This window comes from Pleurodeles waltl, chromosome 11 (genome assembly GCF_031143425.1).
Source record: "Pleurodeles waltl isolate 20211129_DDA chromosome 11, aPleWal1.hap1.20221129, whole genome shotgun sequence".
Classification (NCBI taxonomy): Eukaryota; Metazoa; Chordata; class Amphibia; order Caudata; family Salamandridae; genus Pleurodeles; species Pleurodeles waltl.
In genome coordinates, this window is record NC_090450.1 from 787525695 (window position 1) to 787548717 (window position 23023).

At 44.1% G+C, this 23023-nt stretch overlaps 1 protein-coding gene across 2 annotated transcripts in view; it reads left to right on the plus strand.

Annotated features, from left to right (window-relative positions):
• Positions 1-23023, plus strand: part of MED13L (mediator complex subunit 13L) — a 982865-nt gene that overhangs the window by 536632 nt on the left and 423210 nt on the right. The window lies entirely within an intron of this gene.

Here is a 23023-nt window from a genome sequence, read left to right on the forward strand (position 1 = left end):
GGTCTCTGGTACATTTGTTAGATTTAGCTGGGAATGGAGAATGATTGTGCCAACACATATGCAATTCAAATGCCCAGACAGTGGTTACCCCAGGATGATTAAGTTAATAGTTTACAATAAATAAAGTGATATTCTTTATCCTCGTGTTCCAGCCTTACTGGGGGCCAGTCAAATGACCACCTTTTTGAAGTGTGGTCTTACAGCAGTACTTGCTACTCTCCCTGTGACCCATTGCTGTCAATAAAATAACTGCTGCAACCTCTGATAATTATGAGCCTCAGTTATCCTGGAACTTAGTTCAGCAGCTACTCAGTCAGTTTATAGTGGGGCACTGATATTAACGGTAGACCACTGTCAACATAAACTGTTTTCACTGCTCCCTAGTTGTTTTGGACCTGTTTCTATTGCTGTGGTGCTTATGACTTGACATGGCACTACTTTCTGATCCCTTATCTTGTTCCAACTTTGTCACCTCCACACAAAAGGCTGCTTCACAAAATAAGTTTAGTGATCTAAAAGAATCATCTAGACTTTGTGAAATAGCAAGCAGGGTTGCCTTCGTAGGTTTGCATACCTGTGTTTTTACCCCTTTCCTTTTTAAGTTCCTTTTACAGAATTTTTATCTTTTATTCAAAATGTGCTTAGAATGAGCCAGCTTTATTATTTGATGCTTCTCTTTTGAAAATCCCAAGAATGTCAAATGCATCCATGATTGATAGGCCATTGGTTGACTTTACATCTTATCTACATAAGACTTTGAAGTTTGACGTTTTGCTTTGGCTTTATGGCACAGCTCAAATCAAACAACCTTGGCTGAAACATACTTTCTGACATCTGTTTGTTTTTACTCTTCCCTTTCGAAATTGCTTCATCACAAAAGAGAGGCTAGAGAGTCCTATTCTTAATCTCGTAAGGGGAAGGACTTCCTCTCAACGAATCCTGATCCTTGGTAACACTGAGACTGCTTGATCTAGGACAGTTGATTTGTAGTAGGACTATATCACATGACAATGGCTTGTAAGTAATGGTGAGGTTTACTTATTCTGCTCTTTAAACTAGAGTAGGTCTGGATTCTGTTGCTGGAGGATGTTAGTGGACAGTGTGGCCTCCTTAGGACTGCAGTGATATGTTCAAGCAATGTAGTAATCTAGTTTTTTCTAAAATTGATGCTTTCTGCAGATTAACTTTGGATAGGGGTAGGGTAGAGGCTTTAATCCCTTCTCATCAGTCTTGAATGGTCATAATCCTTGTGTGCCCCCAATATTTCAGTGACCCATGGCTATAGCTGTGACTTTCTGACTTAAAGCAGAAGCACTATGTAGGAAGCTGGCTTGGTTTGTAGTGGGTACCTAAGGTACTTACACCTTCCAGTGTCCCTTATTAGTGAAATGCAGTCAGTGTCTAGAAGCCAGGCTGATCAGCCAAGGCTGAACTAGGAGACATGCAAAGTTCTTGCAATACCACTGTAGTCACACAGTACTCACACACATGAAATAAAATACTCAGTGTTGCAAAAATTAAAGCTACCTTTTTTAGTGAACCAAGGCTAAAAATACTATGGAGAAAATACTCCCTTTAGAGGTAAGTAAATTACACAATATATACACTGGTAACCAAAAACAGGTAAGTAAACAGAACATAGTGCAAATAGTGAAAATCACAATAGGTTGCAATGGGCCTAGGGGGAACACCAACCATATACTAAAATAGTGGAATGCGAAAGTCAGTTTACCTCCTAGGCAAGTGTAGTGTGTAGAGAGGCGCTGGGAATATAAGAAAACACCAAAGGTAAGTAAACTACCCCATCCCAGAGCTGAGGAAGCAGGAGTAAAACACAGCAGATTTCCTAAAACACACTATAAGTTGTGATAGAAGACAGTACAAGAACCAGGAGAGACTGCAAGACACCAACAATGGATTCCTGGACCTGAAGACCTGTGGAAGAAGGGGACCAAGTCCAAGAAGCACTGAAGAGTCCTGGGAGAACAGGTGCAAAAGAAGAACCACCGGTGAGAAGACAAAGCCAGTATTGCACCAAAGAAGATAGATGTGGGTTCCGGGTTGGTGCAGGAGATTTGCCACGCCAAATGGGTGAATGTCACTGGATTCCGCAAACAAGCTTTGGTAAACGCAAAGCTTGCAGTTTGTGGAAAATGGTGCTGCCTGGGCCCAGGAGGGACCAGGTCGACTCTACCCAGGAGGGGAAGACAGAGGGGGCTCTCAGTAACTCAGAGAGCCCTCAGAAGACCTAGCGCACACAGAAGTCCCACTGCAGGGGGCCAAAGAAGGTGCAAATAGAGGCCCACGCAGCACAACACAAAGGATTCCCACGCCGCTGGAGAACCACTCAGGAAGCTGTGCATTGCAGGATGGAGTGCTGGGGACCAAAGCTGTTTTGTGCACGGAGAACTTCTTGGAAGGTCACACACAAGCGGTGCACGGGGTTACTGTCTTGCGTGGGGAGGAAAGCTCTTACCTCACCAAAATTAGACAGCTGGATGTTGGGACTGTAGCGTCACTTTAGTCCACCACCCTTGTCTCTGGATCTGCTCCTGTCATTGGGAGAGGGGACCGAAGCCACCGGTCGCTGCAGAAAGGTGCCTGCTGAAGCAGGGAAGTGACTGTCACTCCACTGGAGATTCCTTCAGTTCTTCTGGTGCAGGCTGAAGTCTGGCAGTCCTCGGAACATGCACAACCTGGAAACTGTTGCAGTTGCTGGCAGGAGCTGAAGTTACAAGGTTGCAGAAGTCGTTGTTGCTTCGTTGTTGCAGTTTTGTAGAGTTCCTGGAGCAGTCAGCGGTTGATCCATCAGTAGAAGATGAAGTAAAGAATGCAGAGGATTCCTGCTGGAGTCTTGCAATCAGAATCTGAAGAAACACCCAGAGGAGAGACCCTAAATAGCCCTGAGAGGGGGATTGGTCACCTAACAAGGTAAGCACCTATCAGGAGGGGTCTCTGATATCACCTGCTTGCACTGGCCACTCAGACGATGCTCCCAGAGTTCCCTGACCATCATGAAAACAAGATGGCAGAACCCGGGACACTCTGGAGGAGCTCTGAGCAACACCCATGGGGTGGTGATGGACAGGGGAGTGGTTACTGTCCTTTCCTTTGTCCAGTTTCGCACTAGAGCAGGGACTGGGGGTCCCTGAACCAGTGTAGACTGGATTATGCAAGGAGGGCACCATCTGTCCCTTCAAAGCATTTCCAGAGGCTCTGGGAGGATACCCCTCCCATGCCTGTAACACCTATTTCCAAAGGGAGAGTGTGTAACACCCCTCTCCTAAAGGAAATGTATTGTTCTGCCTTCCTGGGATTGAGCTGCGCAAGCCCTAGGAGGGCAGAAGCCTGTTTGGGAGGTGGCAGCAGCTGGGGCTGCAGTGATAACCTCAGAAGGCTGGGATTGCTGGTATTGCAGTACTGGGGGTCCATAGTGGAGCCCCCAGGGTGCGTGGAATTGTAAAACCAATACTGGGATCAGTATTGGTGTACAATTCCCAGTTGTTGGACACCTTACATCGCTATATTCGGACTTAGCAGTGTGAAGCTGTACATAGGTATTGACCTATGTGCAGTGCACGCTTAAAATGGCATCCCCACACTCAAGAAGTCTGGGAAAATGGGCCTGGACGATGTGGGGGCACCTCTGTTAGTGCAGGGGTGCCCTCACACACAGGTACTTTGCACCCAGCCTTCAGGGTCCGAAGGCCTGACATAAAGGTGACTTATAAGTGATCTGGTGCAGTGAAAATGGCCGTGAAATAGTGCATGCCTATTCACATAGGCTGCAATGGCAGTCCTGTAGAAGCCTTTGTATAGGCTCCTTACGGGTGGCAAAAGAAATGCTGCAGCCCTTAAGGATCCCCTGAAACCCCAATGTCCTGGGTACCTAGGTACCATGTAGTAGGGACTTGTGAGGGGGGGGGGTGGTCTAGTATGCCAATTTGGAGTGAAATACCGGGTTACCAGTATGTAAGGACACATTTTGAACCAGAGAAAGCATAAGCACTGGGTTCCTGGTTAGCAGGATCCCAGTGACACAGTAAGCACACTGAAGGAAACATACTGACAAGTAGGCCACAAACCATAAGCACTGGGGTCCTGACTAGCAGAATCCCAGTAACTCAGTCAAAACACACTGACAAACAGGCCAAAAATTGGGGTAACCATGCTAGAAAGAGGCTACTTTCTCACAAACTGACAAATCTGGATGAAAACAGAAAGCAAGCTCTTTATGATTGAAGGATGATTAGGGAACAACTATTGTTACTGTAGTCTCTTAGTCCTACTAATATGACAGAAAGTGACCTATTGAAAGCTTGAGTTGCAGCTATGCCCTCTTAATCATTTTATTGCTGACAGATTTATGTCTTTGAACCAATTTTAAGTTAACACCATGTAACATGGCGTTGTTTCAAATGGGAACCACTTTCCTAGCATAGCACAGTTTTGTGCCGTAAAACCTCATATAAGCAGTGGTTTAAAAATATGTTCGATGTAGACCAGTGGTTCCCAAACTGTGCGCCGCGGCTCCTTGGTGCGCCGTCAAAATTAGCCAGGGGCGCCGCACACAGTCTGGAAACCACTCGGAGGTGCTTTTAATCGGTAGCTTTTCACCGTGGTTTTGGAAACAAAACCCCCTGCATTAATTATTGTGACCAGCGGAGGGCGCCAGAGTACCATTAATAATATCCCTATGACAAAAGAAAAGAAATAGTTTAAAATAAATGGTTTTCAGGAACCTGAACGAGAGAATTAAGAAGTCAAACTGTAAATAGTGTAGTTACAGGTACAGGCTGGGATTACGTTCCCCCACCCGCCAAAAAAAAGTAACATAATGGGGAGCCGTGGCCAACACGGCCAATAGGTCAAAGGAGCCGGGGATTGAAAAAGTTTGGGAACCACTGTTGTAGACCTTGAGCTTATATTACACATTATTTTACTGGCTTGATTAAAACCTTGATCTTTAAGATGGGTGATCTGTAGGTCCTATTCGTATTGTGCTTGTATTTTATTAATACATAAGGAGAACGAATACCAAACAAAAATTCTTCAAAGCTATATAAATTATATGTATATATATATATACATGTTCGATGGCACGTGTAGCTGCAAATAAATATGCTATGCATAGCTCTTCCAACATCTAGTGTTGGGCATGGAGTGTTACAAGTTGTTTTTCTTCGAAGAAGTCTTTTCGGAGTCACGGGATCCTCCTCATCTATCAGTCTAGGAACAAACTTCCCACCTTTTTCTGCTTTCTTCCCATTTTTCCTTTCCTCCTTTTTTAAGAAAAACAATTTAACAATGTTTCTGATTTTCTGTTCTCTACTGAGCAGCAAGGCTAAAATGGAACTTTCAGTAACCATTTGTAATTCCACTTCTTTGTCTGCTTCTTTTGCATTCTGTGTTTTTAAATAATGACTGTGGAATCTAGTTTCATTTTATTTCATTAGTCATACTATTAGCTTGTAAGGAGACAACTTTCTTCAGGAATTCCCGCAACTCAAGGCAATTAGAAAGGTTTGGGTCAGAAGCAGTCCTAATTTGAATTGGAAGATCTGTCTAATTCATGTTTTTTTAAAATTTTTATGCCAGTATAAATTATCAGAAAGTGATATTCATATAAAAGTGTGTTTGATGGCGTGTGTGGCTTTACATTCACATGCTCTGCATACTTCCGCCATCTAGTGTTCGGTCTGAAAGGTTGAAAGTTGTGTTTCTTCAAAAGTATTTCACGTCACGAGGTACAGTGACTACTCCTCTTGCTGGTAATGTGCATGGGCATTGATTTCATCTTCAGATTGTTTTCTTCCACTGGTGGGTTCAGTCATGTTGTCACCGAGCTCCGGTTTGAGATCGTTTTAGGCCTCTTCCATTCAGGAAACCTAGACAGTCGGTATTGTTCATAGAATGTGTTGTTCTATTCGTTTGTTCCAGGACCAAAGAAAATCTTATTCAGATCAACACGCCTCGATGGAGGCCATCAGGGCTGCACCCTCCGTGCTGCCATTTTCTCCATTACAAACCTTGGCGAATTAAATCCAAATGGAACGGAGCCTTTCCGTTTCTGACCGAAGTGTCACTCCAGATTTCCAAAGACTGATCAACACCAGGTCTGCAACCTCTGCCTGTCTCCCAAACACAGAGAAGAAGACTGCAAAGCATGCCGGTCTTCCTGTTTGAAAAACACTGCACTTTTGGAGAGCGGCCCACTGAGAAATGCAGAGGCAAGTCGAGGACACACCTGACATTTTCAGACCCCGGGACTTTATGTCAGAAAATGAACAAGAGCAGGAACTTTGCAAGACTTCAGCTTGTGCAGAAGAGGCTTTTTCCATCCAAGTTTCACACTCTGAAGCTGACATAACAATTGAGATGCAGGAAATCCCTCCAGGTCAACCAGCCGTGAGTAAAACTCCCCCTGCTCTGACCAAAAAGTCCATAAGCATGGAAGCGAAGGCTATCGAGTCGCCACTGCCCTCAGGCAATGGTAAGCATTGATAGACACAATTGGACACCTCACTATCGAGCTTGGTATGGAAATCCAAGCAAAAGCCTGCCACTTTGTTACCGAGCTAAACAAAAACAGCCTCTGCACCGAAAAGCTTCCTCTTACCACTCGGCACCGACTGTTTAGGCACCGAAAAGACGTCCTACCTCTACACAGGCAACTTTAATGCCGAGAGTTAAGCTCGCCTTGGCACTGAAAAAACTCACAATCCCTGCAACCTCTGAATTGAGAACATCCCCGAGCCCATATTTCATAAGATGAAGCAACAGTTCCATAACAAGCAATCTCAACTGCATATACAGCCACAGACAGGGAGAGTGCTGGTCAAGGCTGTTGTTAGTGCACCTCCAAAGCGACAACTTTCTTTTGAAGAGGCTCTGGAACCAGCTACGCCTTCAGCCAAACAAAAGAGAATAGAGGAAGACTTGGTTGAGATCCCCCTACTTCTCCACCACCAACCACTCCACCACCAATACATACTCCTCCACCATCTCAAGGTGACCCTCTTGATATCTCCCCACAGGGCTTACCTCACTCATTTCATAGCACCCAGGTCACTGGGTATGACAATATGCCTTTTCATGCAGACAAACCCTTGTTCTCAATGTGGTGTGGACACCAATATGGACACTGACACGGAGGTCTACCCAACTAGACCAATACCCACCGGATGATACAACTTCTTTTCAAGAACTCATTGGGAGGGCAGCCACACACCATCAGGTGCCTCTTCACTAAGAACCCATTGAAGACTATTATCTTTTTGAAACAGTTACCACTTTCTGTAAGTCCACACATTACATACCAATGCTTAAAGGTATGTTGAGGCATGTCAGCGATATTTTCCAAGACCTTGCTAGAGAACGCATTATCACTTGGTGGAGAAAAAATCTAAGGCCTTTTCATTTGACCCAGTTTTTATTAAAGATCATATACCTGTTGACTCTTTAATGGTATCTAATGCCAAAAAAATGAGCTAATTCACAAGCTGCTCATGATGCACCGCCTCCTGGGAAGCAAGGAAAGCAAGCTCATTCAGGCTTCCGGCAGGCGTGTTGATGCTCAGGTGGCCAGTCGCTGGCGTATCACCACTGCTTAGGGTCTACTTGCAAGATACGATCATGCCCAATGGGACGAAATGGAGCAACTTCTCCAATACCTCCCAGAGGACCACAGGAAAAGAGGGCAGGAAGTTGTCAGTGAGGGGCAATTGATATCCAACAATTTCATCCCCTGTGCCTTAGACACAGTTGACAAAGCAGCAAGAGGAATAAACACCAGTGCCTTTCTACACCAACATGCATGGCTACACATTTCAGGTTTTAAGATGAAGGTACAGCAGACAATCTTAAATGCATGCACCGTTTGATAAAGAACACCTTTTCGGGATACAAGTAGCTCAGAGCGTTGGAGAAGATGAAGGACAGTGATGTGGCAAAATCCCTGGGGGCACTCCAGCTCCCTGCCTCACGTGGTACTTTTTGCAGGCCTCAGTTTAAAAAAGCCTCTAAGTCCTCTACATCTGAAACGTCACTGTCATACAGTAAGGGTCAGCACATCCTCTCAAATAGAATTTTACAAGCAATCTTATTGAGGGAATAACTACATAGGCACAGGAAAAACACCCGCCCCTCGAACCTCTTCCACTGCCACCAAGCATTGACTCACTACACCTTCCCTCCGATTATCAAACACCTGTAGGAGGACGCTTTCATTTATTTTTCCAAAATTGACAGTCACTACAGATCAGTGGGTGTTGGATAATTACCAACCTGGGTATTGTCTGGAGCTGAAGTCCACACCTCCACCCCTCGCGCTCACAAACTTTCACAGGACCATCTCACTCTACTCGAACAGGAAGTACAGGGTATACTGGAAAATGAAACAATAGAACCAGTTCCTCTACATCATAAGGGAACAGGAGTATATTCACTGTACTTTCTCATACCCAGAAAAGACCGCTCCTTAAAACCTATATTAGTTCTCAGGCCTTATAATAAATACATCGTATCTGAACACTTTCAACATGGTCACATTTCAGGATGTGATCCCATTGCTGCAAATAGGTGACTTTTATCAGCACTGGATTTAAGACGCCAACTTTCACATTCCTATACACCCTGCACATAGCAAATATCTCATATTTGTGATAGAAGGACAACACTACCAATTCACAGTGCTCCCGTTCAGGGTCACAACATCTTCAAGAGTGTTTCAAAAATGCCTTGCACTCGTAGCAGCTCACTTGCGCAGGCAGAAAATTCATGTCCATCCATACCTAGATGACTGTCTCATCAAAGGTAGCAATCTCAAACAAGGTTTGCAGCATACTCTAACCAAAATAGACTTACTTCATCAATTGGGCTTCACCGTCAATTTTCAAAAGTCACATCTAAATCCACTTCAGATACAGCCCTATCTAGAGGCCATTCTCAAGACCCAGTTGGGGATAGCCCACCCAGATGCAGAAAGGGTACAAAACTTTCAAACACCGATTTCTCAATTTCGTCCCAATCACCCAGTCACAGTAAAATCAGTAATAAAACTCCTAGGAATGATGGCTTCTTGCATTGCAATTGTGCCATATTCTCACCTTTACATGCATCCATTGCAAGAATGCCTATCACGCCAATTGTCTCCGGCGCAGGGTCGCTTAGATGATCTAGTGTTGGTAGACAACTGCAACGTTGCTCTCTGCAGTGATGGAACAAACCAACCTTTTAAAGGGGTGGCCATTCTTGGACCCTGTTTGCCAGATCATTCTGACAACAGACTCCTCTCAGACAGGGTGGTGTGCTCATCTCCAGGACCTCCCAGTCCAGGGTCTTTGGGAACACACACATCAAATTCTGCACATCAATTATCCAGAGCTGCTAGCTGTTCACTTAGTACTCAAAGCCTTTGGAATTAATATCACCAACAAGATCGTTTTCATACACACAGACAACATGACAACCATGTATTATGTGCAAAAACAGCAGGGAGGGGGACACCTGCTCTAAAACTCTCGCCTTGCACAGACAATTTGGCATTGGGCCAACCATCACAACATATACCTGTTAGCGGAACACCTTCCAGGAATTAATCACAATTTTGCAGACCTCAGCAAGATGCAGTAGCAAGTCCACAAGTGGGAATTCTACCCCCAAGTTCTTCTACCTTACTTTCAAAAGTGGGGATTTCCAGACATAAAACTTTTCGCTACAAGAGAAAATGCAAAATGCCCAAACTTCAGCTCCACGTTCCTACACCCTCAGTCCAAGAGCAATGCTCTGTGGATGAACTGCTCAGGGATATTTGCTCACGCTTTCCCACCTCTCCCTCGCCTTCCACTTCTGGTTCGGAAACTCAGACAAACTTCTCTTACCTCTCTTACTCTTATTCTAATTGCACCCACATGGGCCAGACAACCATGGTTCACCACTCTATTAGACCTATCTGTAGTGCCACACGAGAAGCTTCCCCTCGATCTTCACCTTCTCACTCAGAGCCACATTCAAATCAAACACCAGTCCAAGGAGTTGAATTTTGCAATTTGGCACCCGAGGTCACTTAAAATAATAAGACCACCAAGACTACCCCCATTCCCTTCTTGAAACCTTAATGTGGTCCTCACAAGACTAATGGGCCCATCATTTGAATCATTTGAGCCACTACATTCATGTCCTTTACAGTTTGTCATGGGAATTAGCAGTTTTTAGTTGCAGTATCCTCCCTCAGACGTGTCTGTGAGCTCCAGACCTTAACCTTGCAAGAACCTTTTTTTTCTCTTCCAAATACACGAGGATAAAGTGGTTCTTTGTACTAATCCAAAATGTTTATCAAAAGTGTTCTCATCTTAATCAAACGATTGAATTGCCAGTCTTTTTTCTCCAACCTGATTCTTTTGCTGAAAGAGCCCTACACATATTAGATGTTAAAAGTGCGCTTATGTTCTGTATTGATAGGACTAAAACCTTTAGGAAGTCAAAACAATTTTTTATTGCCTTTTTTCCACCACACAAAAGCAACCCTGTCACTAAACCTACTATAGCAAGATGGATTATCAAATGTATCCAAACATGCTACGCAAAAGGCAGTTACCTATTTCCCCTAGCGCACACTCAACTCAGAAGGTGCATGTATGGCTTTTTTAGGTAACTTTCCCATAGCTGACTTATGTAAAGAAGCTACATGGGCTACACCATACACTTTCACTAAACATTACTGTGTGAATGTTTTATCACTCCAACAAGCTAATGTAGGTCAGGCAATGCTAGGTACTCTGTTTCAAAATACTATAACACCCACCGGTTTGCCACTGCTTTTTGGGAGGCACTGCTTTACACTCTATGCAGGGCATGTGTATCTACAGCCACACATGCCATCAATTGGAAAATGTTACCTAGTAAGCATCGGTTTTTGGCATGTAGAGCTGCAGGCTCACATGCGCCCACCTGCCTCCCTGGACACCGGTGGCTGTAGTAGCCTTTTCTACACATTTATACACATGGACATTGACACTACCTTACACTGCACTCCATTCATAAACAGTCTGTGGGAAAACAATCTGATGATGGAGTTATGCATTTTGCACCTTACCAGCAAAAGGAGGAGTCACTGTACCTCATGGCTTCGAAGGACTTTGCAAAGAAAAACAACTTGCAACCTTCCGGATCCAACACTAGATGTTGGAAGTATGCAGAGCATGTGAATCTAGAGCATTACATGCCACAAACAGATATTTACTTGGGAAGTAACATTTTCCTTAAGATTCTGCCCTAATCCTCTCCTTTCCATACCAGAGGAAAATTAGGCAAGAGTTAAACCACTCATAGTACATTGGTCTCATGCCATATTAAAGTGATGTTAGGATGATTGCTTGACAGGCTGGAAATGCCACTGAATACCCTAGTGTACAAGGTTTAAAGAAAAAAAATAGATTGAAATCATGGAGGGCTGAAATACTAGCCACTGCAGATTTTTTTGTTTATAATCAACTTTAATTTATTTGCATACCAGCATGTCACATTACAGGAGAAGGCAACTTGTTGCGTCACAATATAGTACCATTTCAAAAGCCCACATTAAATACACAAGACAGTCCTAATCATGCAGCTCCCTACCATCATGCCCACACCTTATTGTAGTTCTCAGGCAGTCTCTCCAGTTGGGTACACCGGTCCACCCACTCCCCCACCTCCATTGGGGTTATGAGGGATGGGGGGCACTCGCCGCCCAACACTTGCAATGTCTCTTTTTGCTAGTAGTAGTGCAGTACCCAAAAATGTTCGGAGTGCCCTCATCTCCCTCCATCACATCTAGTAGGACCATCAGCAGAGAGGGCTCCAGGGCGAGACCCAGTACCGTGGAGAGTTCATTGAGGATTTTTGTTCAGTGTCTCATAATATTGGACCAGGACCATGTCACATGGAAAAAGTCACAGGTGAGTGGGGACATCTATTGCTTTGGGGGTTCGGTCTTGGTGCAGCCTTGTGAAGTCTGGCAGGGGTTAAATAGGCGCAGTGCAAATAATACGTTTGACCCAGACATAGCCTGGCAGAGATTGTGATAGTAAGTGGCGCCATCAGCGCATCCCACCAGCCTTTGTCTTCTATTGGACCGATCCAGTGCCTCCCAGCGAGACTGTAGGGGTTGGAGAGATGCAGAATCATTCAATATGAGGGAGCAGTATATCTGCAAAACCAACCCCCCCCACCCCTCCCACAGCCAGTGTCCCCATCATCGCCTTGGCTTCCATAGGGCTAAGTTCAGGTATAAGGGTATCTGTGGCAATGTGTACTTTTGATGCATGTCTCAGTTGTAGGAACTTATGGAACTGTATGTTAGTGAGCTCATATTCTCCTGGTGTTTTTGAAATGACATCATATGAGTACACTCCCCAATATCTCCCACTACTGTAAGGCCTATAACATCCCATCGTGAGACTGCCCCTAGTGTCGATGGAGGGGAGTGCGGGAGATGGCAGAGAGGCCGTACTTGAGTCAGGGCCTCCTAGAGGACAGCTGGTTGTCTGATCTGGCTACTGCTAGTGACTTGGATATTTCTCCTGTCTCTGGCCTCTTTTACCCTCCTGAACTTGCTACGGAAGCGAGTTCCTCCGTTGCAGTCATACTAAAGAGGATTGCGTAGTTGTTAGGTCTAACATTTCCCTTAATGGAGTTTACTTCAGATCCCTTAATTGATATACTCCATGAAAGCCAGACTGGGGTTGAGCCGGTGCTTCTTTATAGCGAGGCACTACATGATATCTTGTTGGGTTCTTGGGCTAAGCATTCTTCAGAGGCCCCTGTTGACCAGGAAATATCCCACAGGCACTGTCCTACCACGGGGGATCCACCTTGTTTGATCAGACATCCTACTTCTCGCAGTTTTGTGGCACAGCCCACTTTAGCTTTCTCTAATATGGAGTCCCTTCTCCTTACTCCTCCTGATAGTGTTCAGAACTCTAGATGTGTGGCAGGCATATTTTTTCCTTCACAAGGTTTGCTCTGCGTTCTGTGAACAAGTCTTGTGTTCTTGGCTGTGTCCCTCATTCATTATAGGACTCTTTAGCAAACAGTTTACCATCGCTTCCCGATGAGGTCAGGAGTGCTCTTACTCCTATAATTCAGGATGGGCAGCATGTAGCTAAATTGATAATTTGCTGCAGCATGGATTCCACTGACTGTGGGTTGAGCTATCGCTTCCTCAGTTGCACTCAGTCATTATGCCTGGTTGCGTACCTCAGGCTTCTCAGTGGCCATCCAAGCTACATTACTAGACATGCCATTTGATGGTGCCCATTTGTTTGGTGAACAGGCTGACTCAGCCTTGAGATGTTTTTGAGACAGTAGGGGTCATGTTAGTCTGGCTACTGCAGGTCAGTGAGGGTTTCTGGTATCTCATTATGCTTCATTGGAATGCAGGGGGCAGGTGCTGCTTTTCCCTGGCTTGTCATTGCCATAATGTGGTGTTCTGGCACGCTCTGTACTTTTTGTCATGTCTGATTTTTAAGGCCTCTTTTTTTTCACCCCATCGCTTGATAAAAAGTGATGATTTCTGCTTCCATTGAAGGTTATTTATTGCACACCTGATGTAAGGTGATATTGTTTGCTTCACTCGGGACAAGCTTTTGCTTAAGGGTCGTTACCTCTTTGGTATGTATACTGTATGTGGAGTATATGCATCCTCTGCCAGTATGACAGAGTATTTATACCTGGTTTCACCTTTCATGGGGGCTTGGGAGGGGGTGATCCCATGTCTCCAGTGACAGACAGTTTTTGTAACTTCTGCATTTCTACATTTTACTAGTATCCCTTATAGGGAGCTGGGGTTATTACCAGCTCCTTGAGTTTTCTGTACCACAGAGTACTGGTTGCTACGTCCCCTTGTACTGTCAAATAGGTTAGCTGTTGTGCTTCACCTTTTGATGGATACATTTATCTTTTTCATGTGATAGCACTCTCTTCTTCAGGATTTTCAGATTTTCAAACCTTCCTTGTTCTAGTCTTACAGGGTTCTATTACGTATTCCTTGCAGTTTCCTGACTTCGGTCACTCCATAATACATCTTCATAGAGCTATATCTCTTGTTGATTTTGCCTAGTCTATTTTGTAGACTTCTTGTTATTGAACTCTTTGGAGTTCTTTGTTGCACTTGCATGCATGATGTTCTTATATTTGGAAGGCTTTTGCCCCTTTTTGGGGGTGGTGATTCTTTTCTATGGGGAAATTATGTATGTCATATCTGATAAGTTTTGTTATTGATACCTCATATAGGTACAATTGCTTTCTTTTCACATACCTTGTGTATTTGACTTACACTTGGAATAATGATTACAAGTTCAATCCCTTTTCAGTGATTAACATGTACACATCTATGGGTGTTATATTAATGTGTATGTATGTGTGTGCATGTTTACATATATAGGTATGTGCTTGGTACTACTTAAGCATTGGTTCTTTCCTCCTATGTCAGTAGATGTGTAGTTTGCGTATCTCGATGTTTTTTATTATATTGCTACTTTCCTGGAGGTAAAGTATTTCATATACCAATTGATTAGTTTTGTTCTCTTTATTGGAGGTAGCTGTCTGCTTTCTTTATACAAGATACTCTATCATGTTTGCCTTTTAATATAGGTCTGCTTGGCATTTACTTCTCCATGTGTTCCAACAGCATGGAACCTGTAACTACGGTCTAAATCTATGAATGGATTGATGTATTTCCTCTAGATCAGTTGCTGATGCTATCATGCATAGTCTTATCCAAGTTTTAATTTTTTGATGCTCACAAGACTGTGGTAGTTTCCACAGTTTTGCCAAACTATTTGCACATGGTTTTTCACTCCTTTAAAGGAGCGGGCAGCTTTATCTTAGGTACTGCTATTCACCTTTTACACGGATTACTCATGTTCACATAGCTTTCTTCATTCCAAGTTTTTTAAGGTTCTTGACTCCCACTCAGTGGTTCCTCTATGGAGTCCTTGGTAGTGCAATCAGATAAGGCTTGTATACCTTCTTCTGTAGGTCGGTCTTTTCATTTTTTTTCTAGCCCACTTCTGTTCTTTTCCGTTTCTTACAGTTGTCTTTTCACCAGCTCTTTTTCCTAAAGAGGATGTTCTTTCTCATAGGTGTTTTTTCATGTACTTAGGCCTTTTCTCCAGGACTAAATCAGCTTTCCTTCTGGATAAAAGGCTTTCACTGTGGTTAAGTCACTTATGACCCATGATGAGCCTCTTTCTATGCTCTTCTATTTTATGGTGTTTTTCACCTGTGCTTGCTTCCACAGGTTGAGATGATGTAGAATATTACTATTCTCACTAGTTTTTCTTCTTCTCTGGTCTTTTACCCTTGTTCGCAACTGGTTTCGTGACACTTAGACACTTTCGAGGGTCTCAGTTCGCAGCCCCTCCTCTAGGGGTTTTATGCTTTGGTATCTGATTCTAAGTTAAGGAATCTGTGGCTAGATGTCTCTATCAGATGAACAAGTTACTTAGCTTTGGTAACAATGTATCCGGTAGAGATTACTTAACAATCCTCCCCTCTCTGCAAACGGAGTTCCTTTGTGTTCTCCATAGATTTTATATTGGAAATCTACACCTAGCTTTAGGACTTAGGTAATAAGTGACACAGGGGTGTCTTTTAATGGAAGCACACTGTTTCCATTTCCAGTTTCTGTTGTTGCTCCTCGTTTTGATTGCTGAAAATAGTCACTGAAGAAACTGACGTCAGCGCGTCCGCATTATATGGACTCTGTTGATGTCACATCTGGCGGACGACGTCATTACGGAGTAACACAATGCCTTCTGCTGACACCCATACTTACTGGGGAAAAAGTTCCCAGATTAGGGGGGGGGGGGGATTCTAAGTTAAATAACCTGGGGCTAGATTCTATCTCTACCAGATAAATTGTTACCGAAGGTAAGAAACTTGTTCAATAAAACATTATGATCACAAATGCAAATGATGCGCCAGTGCAAACACATCCCTCCAGGCAAGCGCTACTCTGCACATAACGCTAGGCAAGCCTGAGTCTACGCACACCACCAGGCAAGCACCAGTCCACACACACCCCCAGCCAAACATTCAGAAACGTTTCCTATTGTCTTGTGGTTTTCTGCCCCCCAGGGCAGGGGTGGGGGGTAATGCAGAAACAGCCAAAACAATTGCCCACTAAAGAAGAGCGACCCTTAACCAAGGGGCTGCTCCTCAAAATGGCTCAAAATAAAATCCCTGAAGGGCCTACTGGTTTTCCACCCCCCAGGGGCAGATGAGCCTAAAAAAATGGCCGATCTGCCCCCAAGGGGACCAGAAACAGCCAAAATAATTGCCCCCTAACGAAGAGCAACCTTTGCCCAAGGGTTGCTCCCCTAAATAGCCAAAAATGTCAATCCCTGGTGGCCTAGTGGTTTTCTGCACCCCCCGGGGGCAGATGAGCCTAAAGAAATGGCCGAAAGGGGGGCAGAAAGGGCCAAAATAAATGTCTCCTTAAAACGGAATGACCTTTGTCCAAGGGGCTACTTGCCAAAATTAAACTCCCTGGTGGCCTAGTGGTTTCTGCCTGTATTGTGGCAGATCGGCCTAAAACAAAATTGCCAATCTGGGCAGAAATGGCCAAAATAGTTCCACTTAAAGGGGAGCAGCGGTCCTTGCCCAAGGGGCTGCTCCCCAAAATCAGCAAACAAACACCAAAGTCCCTGGTGCCCTAGTGTGTATTACTGCTGCACGATCGCGATGCCATCTGCGATCATGCCACAGGAATACGTTTCAAAGAGACGCCAGGGGAAAGTAAAACCTCTTTCCTTTGTCTCCACTGCCTCTTTAGCACCTCTGGCCTGCTCTGATGATGCCAATGTGCGGTGTATGGGCTTATGTCATCAGACCGTGGTAGGGTCAGTGGGGTCTGGGTGGTAACAGAAGCTCTTCTACTGCCATCCCTGGTGGAGGGGGGTGTAGGGTGGTGCTTCCCCCGTGGGTGGGCGGTAGGGCGGCTGGGAGCCATCCACCACACACACACACACACACACCCACTGCGGTGTTGGACGGCTTCCAGCCATAAAACCCATGTAAGGGGTTAGGTTTCATTGCCTTATTGGCTCTGTTATAAATGCACAAGACTGGCATCCATTTGTAACATGCTGTTCATTCCATACAGAAAAATAAAAAAAAATATTGGAGACTTCAGTTAGATTAGGACAGATTTGCTTGCGGCTCGGAGTCTTCACTAGAATAACCACAAATCCCTTTTGAAGTGGAAAGGTACTTTTTTTATTCCGAAGCAAGGATTGTTGTAATTGTGACCTGGCTTTTTCGCATCTTCCTCACTGCATCTGTTTTTAGTAGAATAGGAAGGAACGCTTTAGAGAGTGCATGAGCTCTGAAGCAGATGGTCTTAAATGGTGTACTGCATAGTAGTGTAATGTGGTGGTATGCAAGGCCGAAACCAGCGGAAATTCCATAGGTTGAATATTTCCTTTGGTACATACTATATTTCAAATTATGAATTTAGCTATCATGCTTGCTTGAGCCTTCTCCAACAGTGTTTGCAAATGGGCCAACTTCAGTGTTTTACTCCTTTTCACTGAAGAGCATGCTTTTTGCACAGTATAAATAGATCACCTTACTCTGCTTTAATATGTAAGACATAGTATTGTCAGTCACTGTTTAAATGTTTGTGTTGAACATGGTACAGGAAAGTTATGTTCTTACATATTTGCCAATATATGCAGTGGCCAAATGAAGTAGGCAAGTAACCTGGAGCCGTGAACATGGCTGGGTGGTTCCTTTCTGTGGTATGAGCATAGCCGTGAAGACAAAGGGCTATCTGATTTATCTGGACCCAAAGAACATTCCAGACCTTTTTTTTACGCTACCTCTACTGTTTCTTGTTAAGAAAGACTTGGGAATGTGTTGTTTGAATTATTTGGAAATATACTTGAAATCAAAGGTGGTTGCCTCCTTGATAGGGCTGATTTCCCGTCAGTTCTCATGTTTCATTATACACGGAAACATAATTAGCAACCTTGTACCAGATGGACATGTCACTGACTTCCTGGACAGACTTGGGATCCTTCATTCAGAACCCTCATGTGAGGGCTTGCTTGAGTCCAAAGGTTTGCTTATTAATGGTGCCAAGAGGCCATAATTCTGTGATAGCATTTAGGATTTTATCTCCACTTGTGATGGCGCTGGGGCCTTCTAAGTTATTTTGTTAATACTCATTTCTCATTTGAATGAAAAAGGCATAGATGATTTCTAAACTATAGCTTTGCTTGGACATTTAACTTTGAGTGTTTTGTAATTTGTTATTACATTACTGGGGTAGTACCAAACTGCTTAAAAAAATGGACAAGCTACTCTTTTCACTGATTTTCACTCAGGCATTGGGCTATGTTGCAGCACCCTGCCACCAGTGCTACAAATAATAGAAGATGCTCTGCATCTATTAGGTAAAAGTAAATTACACTTGTAAGTTCCTCTTGACCTGCCAGCAACCTTTGACATTGTCAACCATGTCTACCTCCCAGAGTTCATGAAAGAATACATGGAAATCCTAGGCACATTTCCCGAGATAGTTTAAAGCATTCTCTGTCTTTCACTCTCTGTAAGAGAAACTGCTTAATACTCTTATCTAACCCCTTGCTTTTTCAACAAGGAGTAACTCCAGATTCCATCCTTTCTCTAACGCTCTTTAAATTGAACATAGAACCCTTGGCTCTCTCCTGAGACAATACCCTATCCCTTTACCCTTGTAAGCTGACATTCAGCTGTATATCAAAGTCTTTCACCAGAGAACCTAAATATCCTGAAGATCTCATAAAATCTGCAAGCATGGACAGCCCACAATCTTCTTAAACTGACACCCCCCCCGCGATCCCCCCAAAAAAGGTTCCTTTACAATGCCACACTGTTGCAAGGCTGGTTTGATGTGACAAATATACTCAGGTCAGCCAGATTGAAGCACATATCAGTGCTTTAATAAAGTTGGCCAATACCAAATCACACTACTCTGAGGAATCAAATCATTTATCATAGCTAAAGACACAAAAAATTGTAGCACAGTCACTAGTCCTTCCAAGGCTTGACCTTTTAAAAGCAGCCCGCAGTGCCCCTGTGTTGAGGGTATGTGGCTCCAGAAGATCAGATCACATCGCCTATATCCTTATTATTCTAAACTGAAATGTGTTCAGTCTGACCTGTATTGTTCCCGACACCTTAATTTGGTGGATGGAGTGAAATAGGGGAGGGGTGAAGGTTCAGCAGAGAATCACATAATTTAGCAATCTCAGGAGGCTGGCGCTCATTTCAGTGTTCTGAATTAATTATTCTCAGGAAAGGCTCTCAAAATTTGAAACACCCCAACAGCAGTAAGAACCAATCTGTACAGAGTCCTCTTAAATGAAGAGCTTAGAGCTAGTACTGCTTTGAGAGGTGAGCTGACACAAACACCTGCAAACAGATGTCAAGTTTTTGGAAGAGCCTAAAGATTTTTTACCACCTGAACATAAAGTTGATATTACACACCTGTCCAACTGTATGTTGAAATTACAGTATCTTTTAACTATTCCTCCATGGCTCTATGGCTCTACCCAATTTACTCTAGACATTTAGCAGCCTCAAGTGTCAGCAGACTTCTCGTACACTAGCCATGATCACCATGAATTGTATACGTTTCATACCCTAATGCTTTTGTTATCTGATGTTTACACGACCTGTGTATTTTGCAATAGACTTTCATTTTGATTAATACTTCTGACTCCTTCCATTTACCTGCAGGAAAAGGTGAGTAAAATTCACAGTTCAGTGGCATGTGTGGCTGTAGATACACATGCTCTGCATACTCCTGCCATTTGTGTTGGGTCTGGATGTGTGCAAGTTGTTTTTCTTTAAAGAAGTTCCTCGAGTCAGGAGGTAAAATGACGACTCTTCTCTGTGATAATGGCATGGGCATCAATTTGATTGTTTTCTTTCTGCCAACAGGTTTGGATGTGTGCTTCGGTTTGAGACTGCTTTCGGGCTCTCTTCAATCTATTGTTAACCTCCTTACCCGTCAGTATTGTTTCTCTCACTCTCGCCCCTCCAATGCATAAGAAAATAATCACCCGTCAATTTGATGTTCTCCACTTGCGGCCTTTGGGCCTTGCTTGTTCTGGCCTTCTTTTCTCATCCCATTGGATTCGACTGTTGCACTTCTAATGGAACAGGCTTCATTTGGTTCGGCCCCAGCTGCCACGCAAAATACCTGCACACTGACCTCCATCAGGTTTGCAAACTTGTGTCTGTTTCCGGACCACACGAGGAAAACTGAGGCCTGCTGATCTTTTCGGTCGAAGAAAACATTGCAAGGTCATCGGGCGCATTGGAAAGAAATGCAGCAGAAAGACCTGGTAGAGACACCAGACCTCTTTGGTCACCGCAGTGTATACAAGAGGAAGAACTGCATAAGGCCTCAGCAGTAGAGGAACAGACTTTTTCTGTACCAGACTCCGAATCCAGCACAGAAATAGAGCATGGCATGCAGAAGCAATATCTTCCTCCAGGACAACGTGCAGTGAGTACCCATGCCCCTATCCATCTCACTAAGACATTTGGTTTCAACCAAAATTACGGCTCACGTGCCACCACTGCCGACAGGCCATGGCAGGCACTGGCCATCTCCTAAGGTTGACATGACCTTGGACCCGGCACTGAAAGGCAAGCCAAAACCTACTGCTGCCATACCAAGCCAACCAGTCTTAGTGCCAAGCTGACCTCCTCTTATAGGCAACAGCATCAAACCTTCAAGGGGATTTTACTGAGCAACATATAGGGAAAACAACTCTAAAGGTCATGGAAAGGATGCCTCCACTTGCGCCGCCCCCTCCACCTTAAAACATTGACTGTCTTTTCATTCTCCCCGACCATCTAACACCTGTCGATGGAAATCTACTGCATTTCTTCACCATTTGGCAAACCATAACAGACCAGTGGGTGTTGGACATTACCCACCATGGTTGTTGTCTGGAGCTCATTAAAACACCTTCAAACATTCCCACCTTGCAAACACAAACTTTCCATAGAACATTTAAGTTGGCTAAAACAAGAAATACAGACTCTCCTTCACAAACTGGCCATAAAGCCTGTCCCTCTTCAACAGCAAGGCACAGGAGTATATGCCCTATACTTTCTAATTCCCAAAAAAGGCTCATCACTTTGGCCCATTTTAGACCTCATAGCGCTAAATCACTACATCCTGTTGGAACGCTTTCATTTGGTAACTTTTCTAGATGTGATCCCTAAGCTACAACAGTGGACTTAAAGAACGCTTATTTTCACGTTCCAATCCATCCACCTCATAGCAAATACCTCCGGTTCGTTATACAGGGAAAACATTATCAGTTCAAAATGCTCCTATTAGGGGCCACTACCGCACCTCGTGTTTACACCAAATGTCTGGTGGTAGTCGCAGCACATCTGCTCAGACAGAACATTCATGTCTTCCCATATCTCAGCAACTGGCTCATCATAGCCAGTACGCTTCCATTGTGCCTGTAACACACAGAGACCACTCTACACCTTCTTCATCAACTGGGATTTACCATCAACATACAAAATCACACCTTTAACATTCACAGATTCAGCCATATTTAGGGGCTATCCTGAACACACATCTAGGGTTAGCTTACCCGAACGCTTTCAGAATTCAGAACATCACAAACCTGCTGCAACAGGTTCATCCCAATCAACGCATTAGTCATATCAGTTCAGCGATTTTTGGACATGATGGCATCTTGCATTGCAGTAGTACTGCATGCAAGGCTATCATGCCCACCCCTGCAGGAATGTCTTGCAAGTCAATGGTCTCAGTCACAGGGTCAATTACAAGATGTAGTGTTGGTAGATAGTCACACTTATTACTCTCTGCAGTGGTGGAACACACAAAATCTATCAAAGGGGCAGCTGTTCCTCAACTCTGTTCCCCAGATCATTCTCACAGCAGACGTGTACCTCACAGGATTAGTGCTCACCTACAGGACCTCACAATCCAAACACCAAGCTCTAAACATTAAATACCTAGAGATTCAAGACATTCATCTGGCATTGAAAGCTTTCTTAGTTTACGTGAGAGGCAAGGTTGTCTTGGTCCGAGTGGACAACATGACAGCCATGTTTTATTTACCGAAATGGGGGTACGTGCACTCTACAGTTATCACACCCATCCCAGATGATTTGGCATTGTGTACTATGTCACCACATTCCCCTGTTAGTGGAACACCTCCCAGGGCTGAACAACAACTTTGCTGATCTCCTCAAAAGGATGCAGAAAAAGATCTGTGAATGGGAACTCTACCCCTGAGTGGTCCTCCCATACTTTTACAGGTGGGGGTTTCCACACACACATCTGTTTGCAACTGCAGACAACGCAAAATGCCCAAACCTAACCTCTGTCTCCCACACCCCCTTTCCAAAGGCAATGCTCTATGGATGAACTGATCATGCTTTTCCACCTCTCACTGTTCTTCTGTTTGTGGTTCAGAAGCTCAGGCAAATATCTCTCACCCTCATTCTGGTAGCTCCCACTTGGGCTGGACAACCATAGTTCACCACACTACCCGAGCTCTCTATAGTGCGATACAAGAAGCTGCACCTCAACCCAGAACTTCTGACTCAGAAGCATGGAGAAATCATGCATCCAAATCCAAAGGAGCTCAACCTTGCGCTTTGGCCCTTGAAGTCATAACATTTGGATACTTGAATCTCACTCCAAAATGTCTGACTATTCTCAAGGAGGCACATAAGCCCACAACAAGAGCGGGTTATGCTGCCAAGTGGAAAAGATTTGTCTTTTATTGCTGTGACAAACACATTGATCCCTTCAGTGCAACTGTTCATAATATTGTCTGCTTTTTGCTACATTTGCAGACTTCTGGCCTAGCGTTCACTTCAGTACTCCTGCATCTAGCCGCAGGAGATGCCTAGCTGCAAACAGACAGTACTTTGTTAAAAGTACCAGTTTATTAAGGCATTCATGGAAGGTCTTAAGAGTAAT